A 16,599-nucleotide genomic window follows, 5' to 3' on the forward strand; every position below is an offset into this window, starting at 1 on the left:
GAGGTGACTGTATGCAGAGTGTGCAAACCTATAAATACCTGGGAGTGCAGCTGGAAGATAAAATTGGACTGGACTGCCAATACTGATGCTCTGTGTAAGAAAGGACAGAGCCGACTATATTTCCTTAGAAGGCTGGCGTCCTTCAACATCTACAATAAGATGCTGCAGATGTTCTATCAGACGGTTGTGGAGAGTGCCCTCTTCTACGCAGTGGTGTGCTGGGGAAGCAGCATAAAGAAGAGGGACGCCTCATGCCTGGACAAACTGGTGAGGAAGGCAGGCTCTATTGTAGGCAGGGAACTGGACAGTTTGACATCTGTGGCAGAGCGACGGGCACTGAGCAGGCTCCTGTCAATAATGGAGAATCCACTGTATACACTAAATAGTTTAATCTCCAGACAGAGGAGCAGCTTAAGCGACAGACTGCTGTCACTGTCCTGCTCCACTGACAGACTGAGGAGATCGTTCCTCCCCAACACTATGCGACTCTTCAATTCCACCCGGGGGGGGTAAACGTTAAAATTATACAAAGTTATTTTCTGTCTGTATACCTGCATTGTTATCGGCATTGTTATCACTCTTTAATTTAATATTGTTCTTTATCAGTTATGCTGATGCTGGAGTATGTGAATTTCCCCTTGGGATTAATAAAGTATCTATCTATCTATCTATTTATGTTCTCATTTCTCCACATCAAATTGACGCTGGCTGTCTACATCGTATACTGATAGCTTTACCCAATGAAATATTGGTGGCTGTTCTCTCAGTGTAAGTCAAACAAACAAAAAAAGTCTGGCTTCAAATTTCTACATAGCTGCTGATGTAAATAATTAATATATTGTGAAGAAGGGGGCTGAACGCACCCCTAGATGCGGTCGCTCCTTCGAAACTACCTCTTAAACGCTGATACAATGGGAACAAATAGGTTTTTTTTTTACCTCCTCTTTGCTCCATTAGCTGCTGGCTTGCTGCTGCTATGTCGCATGATCTGCTTCTTGCGCAGCACTTCATACATTTAAAAGCCTGTACAGCACCTGTCCTTTTGTCTCATTGCCTTGTTTCTCTTCTCCCCCAGACATCCTCTGCTCCTGTTGGGGGTCCCGCTCCCAAGGTGCACCCCTATGAAGAGGAAGATGATTTTCTATTCTTTTAATTGAGAGACGGAATTTTCGCTCTGTCTACACACAGAGCTCGTTTTACTTCTGAAATAGACATATGTTTGTTTGAAGTGTTTGAATAAAGTTCCTGTCTCTATAATCTCCGGTTTGTTTCTGTGCAATTTTGTGATCCACACGTGCCAAAATTCACACCATCACAGGAAATGTGATTTATTTATTTTTTCAGTGAGGACCCCAGGAACACACCCAGCCTTGGCCCGACTCGCATACACTCACTCACACTGACACTGTCACACAGCAGATTAAAACAATAATAAAGTGGTATATTACTTTTTTCAGTTGCTTAAATGCAGTTCTCATAGCACTAACCTCATTCCTGTAACATAGCTTCAAAACTCCACAACCTTAAAGCCACTGGCCACAGCACTGTTTCATTTTTTAATTTGTATGCACTGAATGCTAACTGGTAAAGAACATTTTGCAAATCACTAAGTACTTGCATCATTGAATATACACAATTCTCAATTGACAGTGATAAGACAATTACAACAGATTGTCCTTTTATATTTTTCAAAATATTTTCATTCATATCAGCTCAATGGGTCATTGTATAAATCATCGCATGCAAAATATAATGTAAAGTGAACAGTGTATTCATTAGGCAGTTTTTTAGACGGTATATAAGAATAACAAGCACCCCCCCCCCCCAATTTTACATGTGTATGTCACTGCTAATTCTAACCAATTACTTATTACAAACCTTACAGCTTTTTATGATTGCTTACACACTAAAATTAAAACTTTCCCACAATTAGCAAATCCTGACACTCAAGGAGCAAAACACCAGCCCAGATTTGCACAACTATAAGCACATTGTCATCTTTACACTTTTTGCAAAACACTACACACAGTGATTTGCTAAACACTAAACACACTTGTATACATTTGACACAGAAATAGATCATGATGTCACTTCCTTGCAATATCAAAGCAAAGGCTTTCAAATAATCACACTCATGAACCAATAGGTTAAACACAGCCACCAGGTGTGCACAGACACATGTGCATAATTATGGGCACACCAATCAGGTTTACAAGCACTATAAAAAAATGCAACAGGTCACCTGTCCTCATGAAAAATGGCCGCTGTCAGAGGAAGAGAGTGCAGATAAGAGGAGGAATCCAGACAGAACAAGGCAGAGGCAGAGGCAGAGGGAGAGGGAGAGGAATACCTGGAGGAGGGGTAGGACATGCACAAAGAAGAAGACAACCAAATCTCTCTAATGAAATTCGTGCTAAACCTGTGGACCATGCAATAAACCACGGACTAACACTGAGGGAGGCTGGACTGAGAGTACAGCCTAACCTAAGCAGGTACACAATGGCATGAGTAGTTCGGACATTTTGTCAAGAGCACAGATGAAAAACGTATCTTCTGTCAACAGAAAATCCATAGCTTACTGCATATACTATGTATATGAACAGTTTTGGTATCTATTCCTGAATCATTTTACAGTTAGTTACATATATTTTGTTTGGCCAAGATAGGATTAAATGTCAAGAACACCAAAGAGGGAGTGGCCCCATATTCAGACAGGAGCAAGAGACAGAGATAAAGAATAAACATAAAGTTCTGATGAAACAACTGTATAGAATGCCATCTGAGAGAAATTCAGACAGGGTGAAAGTCCTGCGGCATGAATATGTGGAGGCAAGTTTTGTTCACTGACTGTGGTATTATGCACTGCACACATAACATTTTGTAACAGTACATGTAAGTTTACTGTATAGCAGACCTGCAGTATATTCATCTACACAATGTGATCTTTTACTGTATTTCAAAGAATTTTACAAATGGATATGAAGGAAATCTGGCATGAGTTTATATACTGTACATTGATGAGGCTGGATTTAACCTGGGAGTAACATTACCCTTTGTGCTGCCATTTCACAGAATGGGGTTCTCCACTGCCATGCCTAGTTGGGTCCTTACAACACTGACCTGATTCTTACAAGTTTTAACAGATTATACCATATTATCTGCGGCAATGTATCTTTTCATCGTTCTGCTGAAGTCCAAAACTGGTTTCATCAACAACCACCATTTACAGTCCAATACCTTCAACCCATACTCCCCCTTCCTAAACCCCATCAGACTTCTTCTCATCATGGCGGTGGAAGGTGTATGATCTCCAGCCGTATGCCTAGATGCCTCTCAATCATTCAAGCTATGGAGGAAGCCGGTGACCAAATTGACGAAGTATGGACAGTCAAACACCAGTTCCCCTGACTTGCTGGTTCCTCCATTTAAAGATCCCCAATTCTTCCCAGCAGCCCCACATCTTCCATTGTCATCCAATAGAGCAACACCCCAGTGACAGCTGGATTACGGAGTTCTTTACCCTGTAGTTTTGCTATACAATTGCTACACGGTCTGTGACTGTGGTAATGCAACTTGTTGATATAGTGAGAGAAAAGTCGAATAATATACTTGCCAAAACGACAAGCATGCAAAATGAGATGGGAGACGTAAAAGGCAAAACAAAAGATGGTCAAGAAAGAGACAGAAACTGATAATGTGCAGGCAGGTTACAGGATGCACATGTATTAAAAAAAGTGAATGATGTGTGAGCATTTTGTATGCAGCAGTTGCTCATAGACTCCAAATGCTAGTTTTAAAATCAGTCTGTCATGCCTCTTTCCATTTACATATAAACAATTTATGTAGAAAAGTATTAGTTTCTGCTTCATTTATTATTGTATGTTTCCACCAGATTAAAAAGTGCTGTTTTTCTGTTTAAGATTACATACTGAAACATTTTAATGTTGAGCAGCAGTGTGACACCCTTTGTGTCACTACAGTCCTTTGCATTTCTATCACTCAGAATGATGGAGTGCCAGATAGGAAGATGGACACCCCATAAAATAAAATTGTGTAAAGTATTACTGTTTTTTGTGTGAGAAATGCTTACTAACGATACCAAGAATCTATGCTGACTGCTAATGTGTACTGTTTTGTAATAATCCAACATGACTCTTACTGTTTACAAATATTTATATATCCATATAAACATGTGAGTATAGTTGTAAAAGTTTTAAACTATTACAATAAAAAAAAAAGTTTTTACCTCATTTATTATTTTATGTGCTCAGCTAACTGAAGTGTGCCATTTTGCTTTTCAAAAATAGCACTGCAACTCTGGAAAGTTTTTTTTTTTAAGTGAAAATATATGAAAACAAGAAGCTGTGTGCCTAGAACATATTTATTTTTATGTTCACTCAAGCAGTTATAGGCTGTCTGTGGTTTTTGGGGATAGGGCAGTAGGAATTTTCTCTCAGCATATTGAGTTAATGGGACATTAATGAGCACAAAAGGGTTTATATTCCACTTGGAATAATCTTGACAGTTATAGTACTAAAAATGTGTTCTAGTTTTAGTGTTAATGCAGTTTACAATTATGGAGGTTGGTGCCAATCTCAGTATCGCTGGTATGGAGGCAAGAACTAACTTCAGATAGGACATCCATTTGGGTGGCAGGGACACACACACCTCTACATGCTCACTGGGCCACTCGGCCTAAAATACACATCACTGGAATGTGACAATGTGAGAACAAAATGGGAGAAGACATAAAAAACATGCAAACTCCACACAAACAGATGTTACATTTAATTAACAAATCAATTTTAATTAAAAAGAATAGCCAGGGTCCCCAGCACTAATTTCTGCAAGAATTCATTACATTGTTTATTTAGAAAAAAATTCTTGCAACATAGCCTTGTGACGGTACGGGTTCAGCTCCATGCTCCCATCTTCAGTTATGGAGCCCTTGAACCCAACACTATCGGTAATGTCACCAATGAGCTAGACAGTGAGGCAATAACAATGAGCAAGGGGATGATGTAACAAATGTGCAAAGCGCTTTTATTCAAAATAAATCAACACAGTGTTCAAAGTAAAGTGCAGCAGTGCAGTCACAAAGTCTTCATTACATAAATAATCCATTAAAAGAAACATGTGGAGGTTAAAATACAAAAACAAAACAATCCTTTAAAACGAGGTTCAAACGTACATCAGGGGGGTATTTTTCGTACGTGGATTAGTTGTTTAGACGGATGTAATTGTTGACGATTTGGCCTGATCCTGGATCTGTCGGTTTTTCGAAACTCTTGCTGGAAGTGTTGTCATAGCAACACATCCTAATCCGCAAACCTGCTCGGAGCAGGTTTGTTCGATGTAAACAAGGATTAGTTTACACACGTGATCAGTGACGGTGCGTGGAAGTCATCCAGTCATGACTTCGACGTTCATGAATGAGCGACCAAGTGATATTGGTGCGCAATTTATACGAAGAGAATTTCATATAGAAAGGGGTTTGCACGATCAGCAAGATCCTTTATTGCTCCCGGAGGAAATTCTTTTCGAAAGATACCGCTTTAGCCGAGGGGGAATATTGTACCTCAAAGATTTATTAACACCTTATATTCGAAGTCAAACTAGGTGAAGTCGGGCTCTCACAACCACACAGACAGTTGGCATTGCTTTGAGGTTTTTTGCAAGCGGCACTTTTTTAATATACTGTAGGTGATGCAGAAAATCTATCTAAAAGTGGAGTTTGCCAGGCAATTCGTAAAGTCTGTTTGGCTCTGAAATATTTCCTTCGGGTTTTCATTGTGTTTCCTGGACACCTGCGTGTGCAGACAATAAAAGAGGCGTTTCATGCCATTGCAGGAAGGTAATACACAGGCTAAAACACCCACAGTTCCATGAAGAATCTCACAATCAGCCTAACATTCTCATTACCAGGATTTCCAAATGTGATTGGGGCACATGGGACTGATCAGAGTGGAGTTTGATCAAACATTATTTGGAAAATGTACCTCTCCTCCTGATGAATAATCAGACATAGTGTCTTCATGAAATATTTGATCTTCGTCAATATCTCGTTGGTCAGACACAGGTTCAAGGGATATGACATCCCCTGCAACTGACCCAACAAAAAAGAGGGCTATATGGAACATACCTATGGCACACATTGAGGACAAATACATGCAATGACCATCCTTTACCTGAAATGAAGTGACCACTGCATCCTGCCACATGGTTCTGAGGAGGAGCTTCCCCCTGGAATGCCCTCAGAAACAGGGCGATGGGCATTTTGCTGGAGAGCCAACTCTTCTGCAGGGGTTAGGTCTGGACCGCGTGGACCTCCACCTGTTTTTTGCTTGTCTGCCTTCTTATTAGCTTTAAAATTAATGTTTTTTATATTATATATGATTATTTATGTCAACAATTCTTTAAATAGTTATATACCAATATTTACCAGTTTGAAGCATATTCTTACTTCACTTTAACCTGTTTCCATGTTCTCCTTGTGCTCACGTTTGATCTGGAATTATGACATATTAAATAATAATTAATCTGACACATAGGAAATGAAACGCTGCATTCAGTAAGTACAATGCACACTACTTAGCGTTTAATTTATCGGCCACTTTTTGCCAGCTGTCTTTTCTGGTCTGGGTTGCTTTTGCAGTGTTATCCCTTGTGCATATTAAATCTTGACATTCTTCATGTCCTTCGAATGAAAGATCCTGCTCCACTTGTGTGAAAAAAAAATGCGCCCATTCTTTCTTCATTTTGTTACAGCCTATCAGAGACTCGCTAATCATGTTTTCTAGATTCAATATATATGGGCTTTTCAATCAGCGCGGGCACGCGCATTCATCTCGGATGATTAGATCCAGCTAGACAAATCTAATACACGGCTGCGTTTGAAAAACCGACTTATCCCGGATGAGTGTCACCGGCATTAACTTATCCAAGATGAGGCATCTGATCTCAGATGATTTTAGCGACGTATGGAAAATACCCCCCAGGAAGCAGTCTTTAAAAACACTGACAAGCCCGGTTGCTTCTTTTCCGTTGGCGTCTCACCTGCTTTTCCCATGCGGGCCCTGCAACAGGCAGGACGCTCTCACTGCAGCTGACCTTCTGCCTACTTCTCCTGCTACTGTCAGTTGCCTTTCCGATCCTTGGCTCCGGTCCGCTCCCCCTGACAGTGACCTGGGAATTCCTCCAATGGCCAAGGCTCTCACGTGGAGGACCACATCCCAAGTCCTGAGTACCGCTGCCATCTGCGGCCTTAAGCGGAGAATCATCTGCCTCTGGTCACTCCCATCCTTCCTAAAACAAACTCTGCAGGATCGACAACAACTACTACGCCCTGGGTGTCGGCCTAACACCCAGGCTGCCTGCTCAGCTGCCGCGAGCCTGTTCACGCTCGCTCGCTTCCGGCACCCGCTGTCTCTCACTTACTTACTCACTTCCTGCTTCCTTCTGCAACCTCTGTCTGTCTGTCTGTCTTTCTTTCTTTCTTTCTTTCTCGTTCTCTTTTTCTCTTCTCGTTTTCCAACCATCTCGGGCTTCTCTACATATGCAGAGAGGACATAGCAGCTGCAGCACATTAGCCTCAGGAACAATCACAGATGTGGGCAGTCTCTCACCTGTGCACTTAGGTGAGAAACACCCACACCACAGATCACCCTGAGACGCTACAGCCACCATGCCCCCTCGCTAAGCCGTGAGCACTGTGATTATTTATTTAAAATCGAACTGGCCTTTGCTGGAAGAGCTGTGGACCCATATCACCACAAATCTGCACATAATATTCAAAATTTCATGGTTAGAATGTTACTGAGATGCAATGCCAGATTAAAAAAAACACAAAAAGAAAAAAACAAGTATTATCAACATATTTTTAAAAATGTGTGAGTCAGTGTGTTTTCAATACTGAAAAAAGAGTTTAGACTTATGAGATGCTAATGTTAATAATTTTTAGAGATGATAAAATACATCATATTTACTTGTTGGCTGTTGTTAACAAGAAAACTGTAAAACCACAAAAGCAGTCTTGAACTAAACCAATACTTTTATCATCTTCTCACTTAGCAGATGTGATCTAACAGTATTGAATAAAGATTAAAATATATAACCCATAATCTTGACTAGAATTTGAACTTTCTCCAGATGTTCAAAAATATTGTTGAGGTTCACCAACAGGGCAACACCATCTCTTGTGTTTTGATCTATTAGCAGTTCAATTTTAAGGAAAGTGTAATCTCTGAGAGAAACTGTTTTATGAGAATAATCTGTTCAAAGATTTTATTACTATCAACATTTAAGCAACTCTATGTAGCTCACTAATTTCAACTGGTGTATTGTATATGTAAACATTATGACATTCACTGTTCTGTTTCAAAGATGTGGAAATGCTCTAACTTTTAATTTAGTATATTTTATAAATCACACTACAATAAGTAACATACAGCACAATCAAATATGCAATCAATCTAAAATATATAATAATATAATACATAATCTATAATCTAAACATTGATATTTCATATTAGATCAATCTCTACCCTCGCAGTGCTTTGTAGACAGAAAGCCCAATATAACGTTTTCCAAATATATTGAAACAAGAAAAATGTTAATATTAAAAATAGATTTTTTTTAATGTAATAATATTATCCCATCTGATGTTACTGTAAATAATGCAATTAGAGGATTAGGAGTAAATGTAAATCCAAAACTATTTAACAAATAAGCAAATTTCTTTTATTCCCTATATAATCTAAGCATAGGGCTCTCCCAGAACATAGCAAGGCAGGTTTTTAATGACACCATTTGAATTTCTGGTTTTGGTTAATTTTAGTCCAGATAGGTGTGCGTGATGTGCATTTTTAGACAGAACTCCACCAAGCTGTGCACAATTTAATGAAGACTGTATCTCCATTAAGGGCTAAATTCCATCAGTTTTATCTGGGATGCAGTCTTACAGATAATATAAGTTGGTAGAGATTAAAAATGCTGTCTATATGTTTATTAGATAACATAGTTTCAACCATAGATATTGATGGGACGTCAAACAAATTTAACAAAAGTTCCTAACTTGGATTTTTTAAAAGTAGACTGTTAGTGAAAGATTATATTTGAGGTGTAATTTCTAATTGTTCAAAGGTTGCATCCATGGTGTCAGTACAGAGGTACTGGAGGTAAATGTTTGCCTAATAAATTATTTAAATTAGTTTTTGCTTTGATTTGATTTTATAATCATTATTAACCTTTATTGTTATGGTGGTGACATTTTTGGACTTTGCCATTTTGTGGAAATATTTCTATGCTAGAATATTTTCTAGAACAGACACCACTATGCTGTTTATACAGTTTCTTTTTATATTACTAGTCACATATTGTCAATGTTTTTGCATTTAACATCGTGATGCTGATGTTTTAAAAGAAAACTGTGCTGACAGCGTCTTTGTTTTGCAAATGTGTCAATCAGCACACGCAGCCTGCAATCCCATCTCCCACCGACGCAGCTGAAGTGAGTCGTGAAATTCTAAAAGCTCAAGTCTATTTATTTTGGTGTGAGGTGTCTGGAATTGTATAGAGTAAATAATATATTGTCATTTAGAATACATACATTTCATGTGTGTACTGTGTCTACAACAATCTGGATAAATGTAGGATGACAGGAAATGTGAGGCAAGAAATGTTGAACACATAAATAAAACAGAAACTTTTTTCATGTTATAGTAATAATGATAAAATGCTGACATGAAGTGTATAACACAAAACGTATAACAAAACAAGAAAGTATATACAAAAAAAGAAAAATCATTCAATTTGCATGTTGCTGTCAATGAGTAAAAACTCAAGCCCAAATATCAATTGACAGAAAGTCAGCATAGATGGTGCAGAGGGAAGTGCTGCTGTAAAAGGTTGCAGGTTCGAGCCTATGCTTTTCCCATTTTATGTAGTGAGCTGCAATTATTATTATTATTACTATAATATAATAAAAACATATATTTGATTTTAGTCTGTATCACCCATGTGTAAATTTTTGCTACTTGTAAATGTATTCAGTTTTATTCTCAGTCATGTTGATGGCGTTTATCTCCATTCTTTTCACAAGAGCAGCAATGACCACAATTGGTGCTGTGGTTTATGCCTGGTCAGAAATATTTGTTGTACTAGCAACCAAAGACATGATGCTGCGTGACCGCTATCGGATTATCATGCAGTATTTTCACTTTGACAACAAAAACACTTGTGCAGGACGTGTGAAAAACAGTGATCTTGGACATCTGGCAACTTTTGTCGAGAACTGTGTTTTGAGTTACAACCCATGGAAAAATATTACTGTTGATGAGCAACTGTTTCCAACCAAGGCCCTTTGTCCTTTCTTGCAATACATCTCAACCAAGCCTGACAAATTTGGCATAAAGTTTTGGATTGCGGCAGATTTGGGAGACAAAGGACATGTGCAATGCCACATGGAGCATATAGAGCCGTTTCTGGACAAAGGCAAAACTGTAACTACAGGCAACGTTTTCACGTCGCTTTCGTTGGCTAATAAACTGCTGCACCACAACACAACTCTGCTTGACACCATAAATAAAGTGCGACAGGAACTTCCACCTGCAGCTAAAGTCACTTTAGTACACAAACAATTCTCCACACTAGTGTTCAGATCTGGCAGTGCCATGCTGACAGTGTGTGTATGCGCCTAAAAACAGGAAGTCTGTCTGCATTCACAGTACCATGCGCCATAACGTGGAGTTAGTTTACAAGTTATAAAAATTGGTTGTCATTTCTTGCATACACACAGGCCCATCCTACGGCTTAAGAAAATCAAACCTGACACAATAAAAACAGATTAGTTGGTTTGAGATGTCAGACTAATGGCAATAACAATGCAGCAAAAATCCAGTAGAAGCATAGACTGATACCACTAGAGGATTGATCCATTAAAAAAATAGAAGATATTATAAGATGTTCATGAAGATAATTACTAGAATTTGCAGGTTCCAACGTATGACCATATACATATAGCTATTGGTATTACAGGTGTCAGATCAGATCATTTCTCCAACTGAAACACATATAGAACAGCAATCCAGTATATCTATTTTAATTAAGAAAACAGAACATTCTCAGTTCCTAGATCTCCACAATGCAAAGAAAAATGTTAGCAAATCAGGCATCAGGAAGAGCAGGCAATCAAAAGAAAGTTTTGTCTAGTGAACCACAAAAAGATTCAGATCCTGAGCCCCTGAACTCAGCCAAGGCAAATTCCATAAAAATAATTCCAAATTCAATACAAAAAGTAAACAGTTGGATCAATGAACTTATACATACAGTAATAGACAGTGAAAAAAGTGCAAGGTTCAATGAAAATTTTAACGAAAAACATTGTTAACCAGGAAGTGTGGCAACAACATATGTGCACCAGCATTCCTTCTGTAGCAGGCTCTGTATATAAAATGTATTTTATTATTATTATTATTATTATTATTACAAGACTGCAGGTCATGAGAGTGCACCATCACTGCTTCCAACTTGCTAAGATTACGTAAATGAAGTTTGCAAATGAAAATCACTGAAAAAACTGTGACAGGGCCTTAAATTAGAAGTTCAAGTTCTTCAGCATCAGCTGAAGTAATTGCCTTCTAGCTTCCTTGGGGAATTTCCAGACAGTTAAGATATGCGTTAAAGCTAAGAGGAAAAGACCATGAGCCCAAAAAAAATATCAAAAATGTTTTTTTCAAAAGAACTGAAGATGTAATAATTAACACAAACAAAAAAGATTAAGAATTCAAGGAAAGTAAACCTACTTTATTTAACAAAGGAAAATCATTGGATATTTTTATAAAACAGAACTTCTATAAACTAAGAGGAAGCTTTCAAAAACAATAATTGGAAAAAAAGAGGAGAAGGAGAAGGTTGGGAGCATGTGCTGCTTACAGTGCGTTGCCACACTCACCACACGGCAAACCACCCAGATTGAGATCCAAGTGCAGCTATGCAATGGGTGACACCTTAGTACCACACTGAACAGTGTGAGGTTAATTTTTTACAGTGGTTGGAGTGCCAATCCTGCCACCAACCCCTGGGTTTTCTCTGCAAGCTGGAGAACCTGCTTTGCAGGGCTGGATGCAGATTAATGTCATAACCAGGACAGAGCAATTGGAGGTTAAAGGCCTTGCTCAGGGCCTCAATGGAGTAGAGTCTCTTCTGGCATTTATAGGATTTGAACCAGCAACCATCCAATTTCTGGCACAGATCTCTAATCTCAGAGCCACCACAGGGACAACCAAAAATCAAAAATTAAATGCCAAATTTCAAAAAGTAATTAATCAGACAAAACTTTCATCCCCAAAGCCCAGAGACAAAAAAATTGTTCACACCAAAATAATAATTGAAATAACCTTCACTTTTTCGTTGCTTTACACAAGAAGAAAGAAAATCTGAGCAAAGGCAAGGCAACAACAAAGAGTAAGATTACAGATGTGCAATGAATAAGACTGAGACCAAGAAAACTTTCATTTAGGACAGCCTCAGGTGGCTTCTCTTATGACATCACTTCTGTAAAATTAAGTTGTCCACCTCAGGACTATGCATAAACAAAATACAAATAAAAAACAATTTAAAAAGATTTAAATTTTAATATAATGGTATAACAATTACAATTGAAATAAATAACTAAAAGATGGCCAACTGAAAGGTTAGTGAAGATTAAAAACATGTTTTATAAAAATTACAGTTAAAGTGACTAAATCCAAGCATGGTCTGAGCATACACTTTTCATAAAAGCATTTTTTAATCAAATAAATGTTTCTGCTGGTTCTGCTCCAGTTTTAAATATGAGAAGCAGTTGAAGAGCTTGTTATTTCAGTTTCCCTTAGAAGAAATACCATCTATCATAAAAAAAATCTCAGTGGAAGGAAGACCAGGGAGATGAGACGTGATCTTCTCAGAAGACACTTAAAAGACCTGAGAGATTGGCCACGGAGCATCTCACGGAGACCTTAAACATGAGACTTTGTGCCAAGAGATTGCAATTTGACGTCCCACGAGAGACAAGGCAGTGAGACAACATTTAAAACAAGTTCACAGACATCTGACCAAGCAGTTGTTGGAATACTTTTGGCAGACAGACATCACGTGCTCCCAGCTCTTAAAACAACGACAAGTGACAAGCAGAACACGCAGCTTGCCAGCAGCAGTTGGAAGCCAGCAGATGATCCGACTGCAACTCTTAGCATGCTTTCAGCCCCCCCGCCCCCCTTCACAATGCGATCGGCAGAGACATGAAGTGGCAAAAGTACAGCTGATGTACAGGCTTTTACATGATCAAAGCGCAGCGCAACAAACATAACAGGCAGATCGCCAGCAGCAGCAGCAAGACAACATGATCTGACTACATCTCCTTAGCATGCGTTCAGCCCCCCTCCCCACTTCACATAGCAAGCAGCGTTATACGTCCTGCGAGAAAGAGATTTAACCATGCCCAGGGCCGGAAATAAAGGACAAGTATTGTTTTTACAAAAGTTTTAAAGTAAAAGTGAAAATAATGCATATGTAACAACACCCATTGTACATCCAGTAAACCAAACCTGGGGGTGGGCAAGCAAAGTGAGCAGGGGGCAGAGCCCCCTAGTTTTACTAAATTGTTGTCTTGATTCCTAAGAAAAAAATGCGAACATGCTAAAGAAAGTTAAATACTTTCCCTAAGGTACTATGTTTAAAAGGGAAATTGTTGCTCTTTGTGACAATCCACATTCATCACATTCAAAAGACCTTAACATTAGAATTACCAGAGCCTATGAAAAAAATCGTAGATCCATCCCACCTTAAATCGCTTCACACTTCTCTATCAGCGTCTTTTGTCCTGTAAATGTGTTGATAAGCAGCAAGCAGCCTACTATCACATCCCCCACCGCCGCACAGTTTTCTCAGCTCAAATCTGTTAACCTGCGTGTCAGTTGCTTGGAGTTGTATAGAGTGAGAAGTCAAGCAAAATGACACCTTTTATAAATACTATATCGTTATTTGGAACACATGCATTTCATGTGTGTTCCGTGTCTACAACATTCTATGTAAACACATCGTTAAAACAGAAACGTTTTTCATGTTTTGGTAATAATTGACAAAATGTAGACATGAAGTATATAATGTGTGAAGCCTGAATTCCAAATATCAAAGAAACACTTTTATCCTGGAAATAAAAATATACTCACAATAAACATGTCAAAAACATTTTGTAACATTTATATAATAGGTAAAATGTTCCTTCCCCAGGAACTCCAAAGAATAGGTAAATGTTTCTGCCATATGAAGCAGGGTCAAGGAAAAAAAAATGTCGATGACAAACACAAAGGTGTCTCTAATGGTGTTCTGGCTTGAAGGATGAAGGGCAAGCATCTTAAATAAACTGCTAATGTGTTTTGTGACCCTCTTCACCTCCATCACATTTTTTTCCACAAGTACACCAGCTCCATCATTGTCACCACTACTTCCCTGCTTCCATTACCACTAAAGCACTCTTGCACCTTTATCTTTCCATCTCATTTCCTGGATACAGTTAGTACTTCCACCACTGATTTTGCTGTCATACTACCAATATTCAAAGTCACAGTCCTTATATTCTCTATCTCTGTCTCTCGTCTTACTCTGACTGCCTCCACTTCATGTTCCCTGCCATTAAACTGGCCCCACCACAGCAAATAAAGTAGGGTTTTTGCCTAAAATAGAACTTTGGTTCAGCCGGACTTCCTAGCTTTCACTCTTTTTGACGCAGGCAGGTTTAGTGGGCATATAGAGTGTTTTGTACCTCTTAGCTTTGAGTCTGAAGATCAGAAATATTTAAGACCAGATGCCCTTTCTGATGCATGCCTACTTTAGTTATTTCTTATAATACACAACAGAGCAGTAGAGTGTTGTACCGTGTTAGCCATAGATTGATACAGGAGAAAGTAGGGTGAAATGACACCTTTTACACCTTGCCTGATGTATGGGGCTTAGCTGCCTCGAAAGCTTGCATTTTAACATGAGTCTGAAACTGCAGAGGGTCCCGTCACTCTGGAAGACATCCTGTCTGGTTCCTGTCCCCAAAAAGACCCACCCATCGACCCCCAGCGACTACAGGCCAGTGGCTGTGACTTCACATGTCATGAAAGTGCTGGAGAGACTTCTCCTGAAACATCTGCGTCTGCTGGTGGAGCCCTGGCTGGACCCGCTACAGTTTGCTTATCGGCCCCGTATCAGCATGGAGGACGCCATCATCTATCTGCTGAACCAGGCTTATTCTCATTTGGACATTGTTGGGAACACTGTGAGGGTCATGTTTTTTGACTTCTCCAGTGCTTTTAACACAATCAGACCATCTGGACCAGACCACCTGCTGGGGAATAAGCTCACGGAAATGCAGGTGGACGACCCATTGGTAGCCTGGATTACGGACTATCTAACCAATCGACCACAGAATGTCCGGCTGAAGAGCTGCTGCTCTGATAGCATCCTGAGCAGCACGGGGGCGCCGCAGGGAACTGTCCCATCACCCTTCCTCTTCACCCTCTACACGTCTGACTTCAGGTACAGGTCTCAGTCATGTCACCTGCAGAAATTCTCTGATGACTCTGCCATTGTGGCCTGTATCAGGGATGGACAGGAGGATGAATACAGGAGTGTGGTGGACAGCTTTGTGGAGTGGTGTGAGCTGAACCATTTACTGTTAAACATCACAAAGACAAAGGAACTGGTTGTGGACTTTAGGATGCAGGCTCCTCTTCCCACCCCTGTCACCATCAGAGGAATGGATGTTGAGGTGGTTGAGGACTACAGGTACCTGGGGGTACACATTGACAGTAAACTGGACTGGTCCAAGAACACCAACACGGTTTTCAAGAAAGGGCAGAGCCGGCTTTACCTACTGAGGAGGCTCAGGTCTTTCAATGTCTGTAGGAAAATGCTGACTATGTTCTATCACTCTGTGGTAGAGAGCGTGGTGTTTTTTGCAGCTTTGTGCTGGGGCAGTGGGGTGAAGACAGCTGATGCCAACAGGCTGAACAAGCTGATTAAAAAGGCTGGTTCTGTCCTGGGTGTCAGACTGGAGAACCTGGTGGAGGTGTCGGAGAGGAGAATGCTGAAAAAGCTTCTCGGTATCATGGACAACCCCTCTCACCCCATGCACGCCTCCTTGATGGGTCATCAGAGCACACACAGCAAAAGACTCATTGCCTCCAAATGCAGAACCGAACGCCACAGGAAATCCTTTCTACCTGTGGCAATAAGACTGTATAACTCTTCCTCATTCTGTAGGTGATCTTTTTCAGAATTTTTGTCATTAGGTCTCATTCGTTTTTTTTATTTACTCATCTGTATGTTACTGAATGCTTGTTTCATCCCATCATCACATGCTGCTATCTCATTTATTCATGGCACAAACACTAAGTCACTTTTCATAACCACTTGCACTAATAATCTGTTGTTTTATTATATCTGTTATAGTTTTAGTTATAGTTGTTTGTTGCTTTGTACTAATTAGTTATACAGTTATAATACAAACTATTAGTTATAGTTATTTGTTACTTTGTTTAGAGTTGTTATTCTGTTTGCACTATTACTACTGTT

The sequence above is a fragment of the Erpetoichthys calabaricus genome, chromosome 2, assembly GCF_900747795.2.
Source record: "Erpetoichthys calabaricus chromosome 2, fErpCal1.3, whole genome shotgun sequence".
Lineage (NCBI taxonomy): Eukaryota > Metazoa > Chordata > Cladistia > Polypteriformes > Polypteridae > Erpetoichthys > Erpetoichthys calabaricus.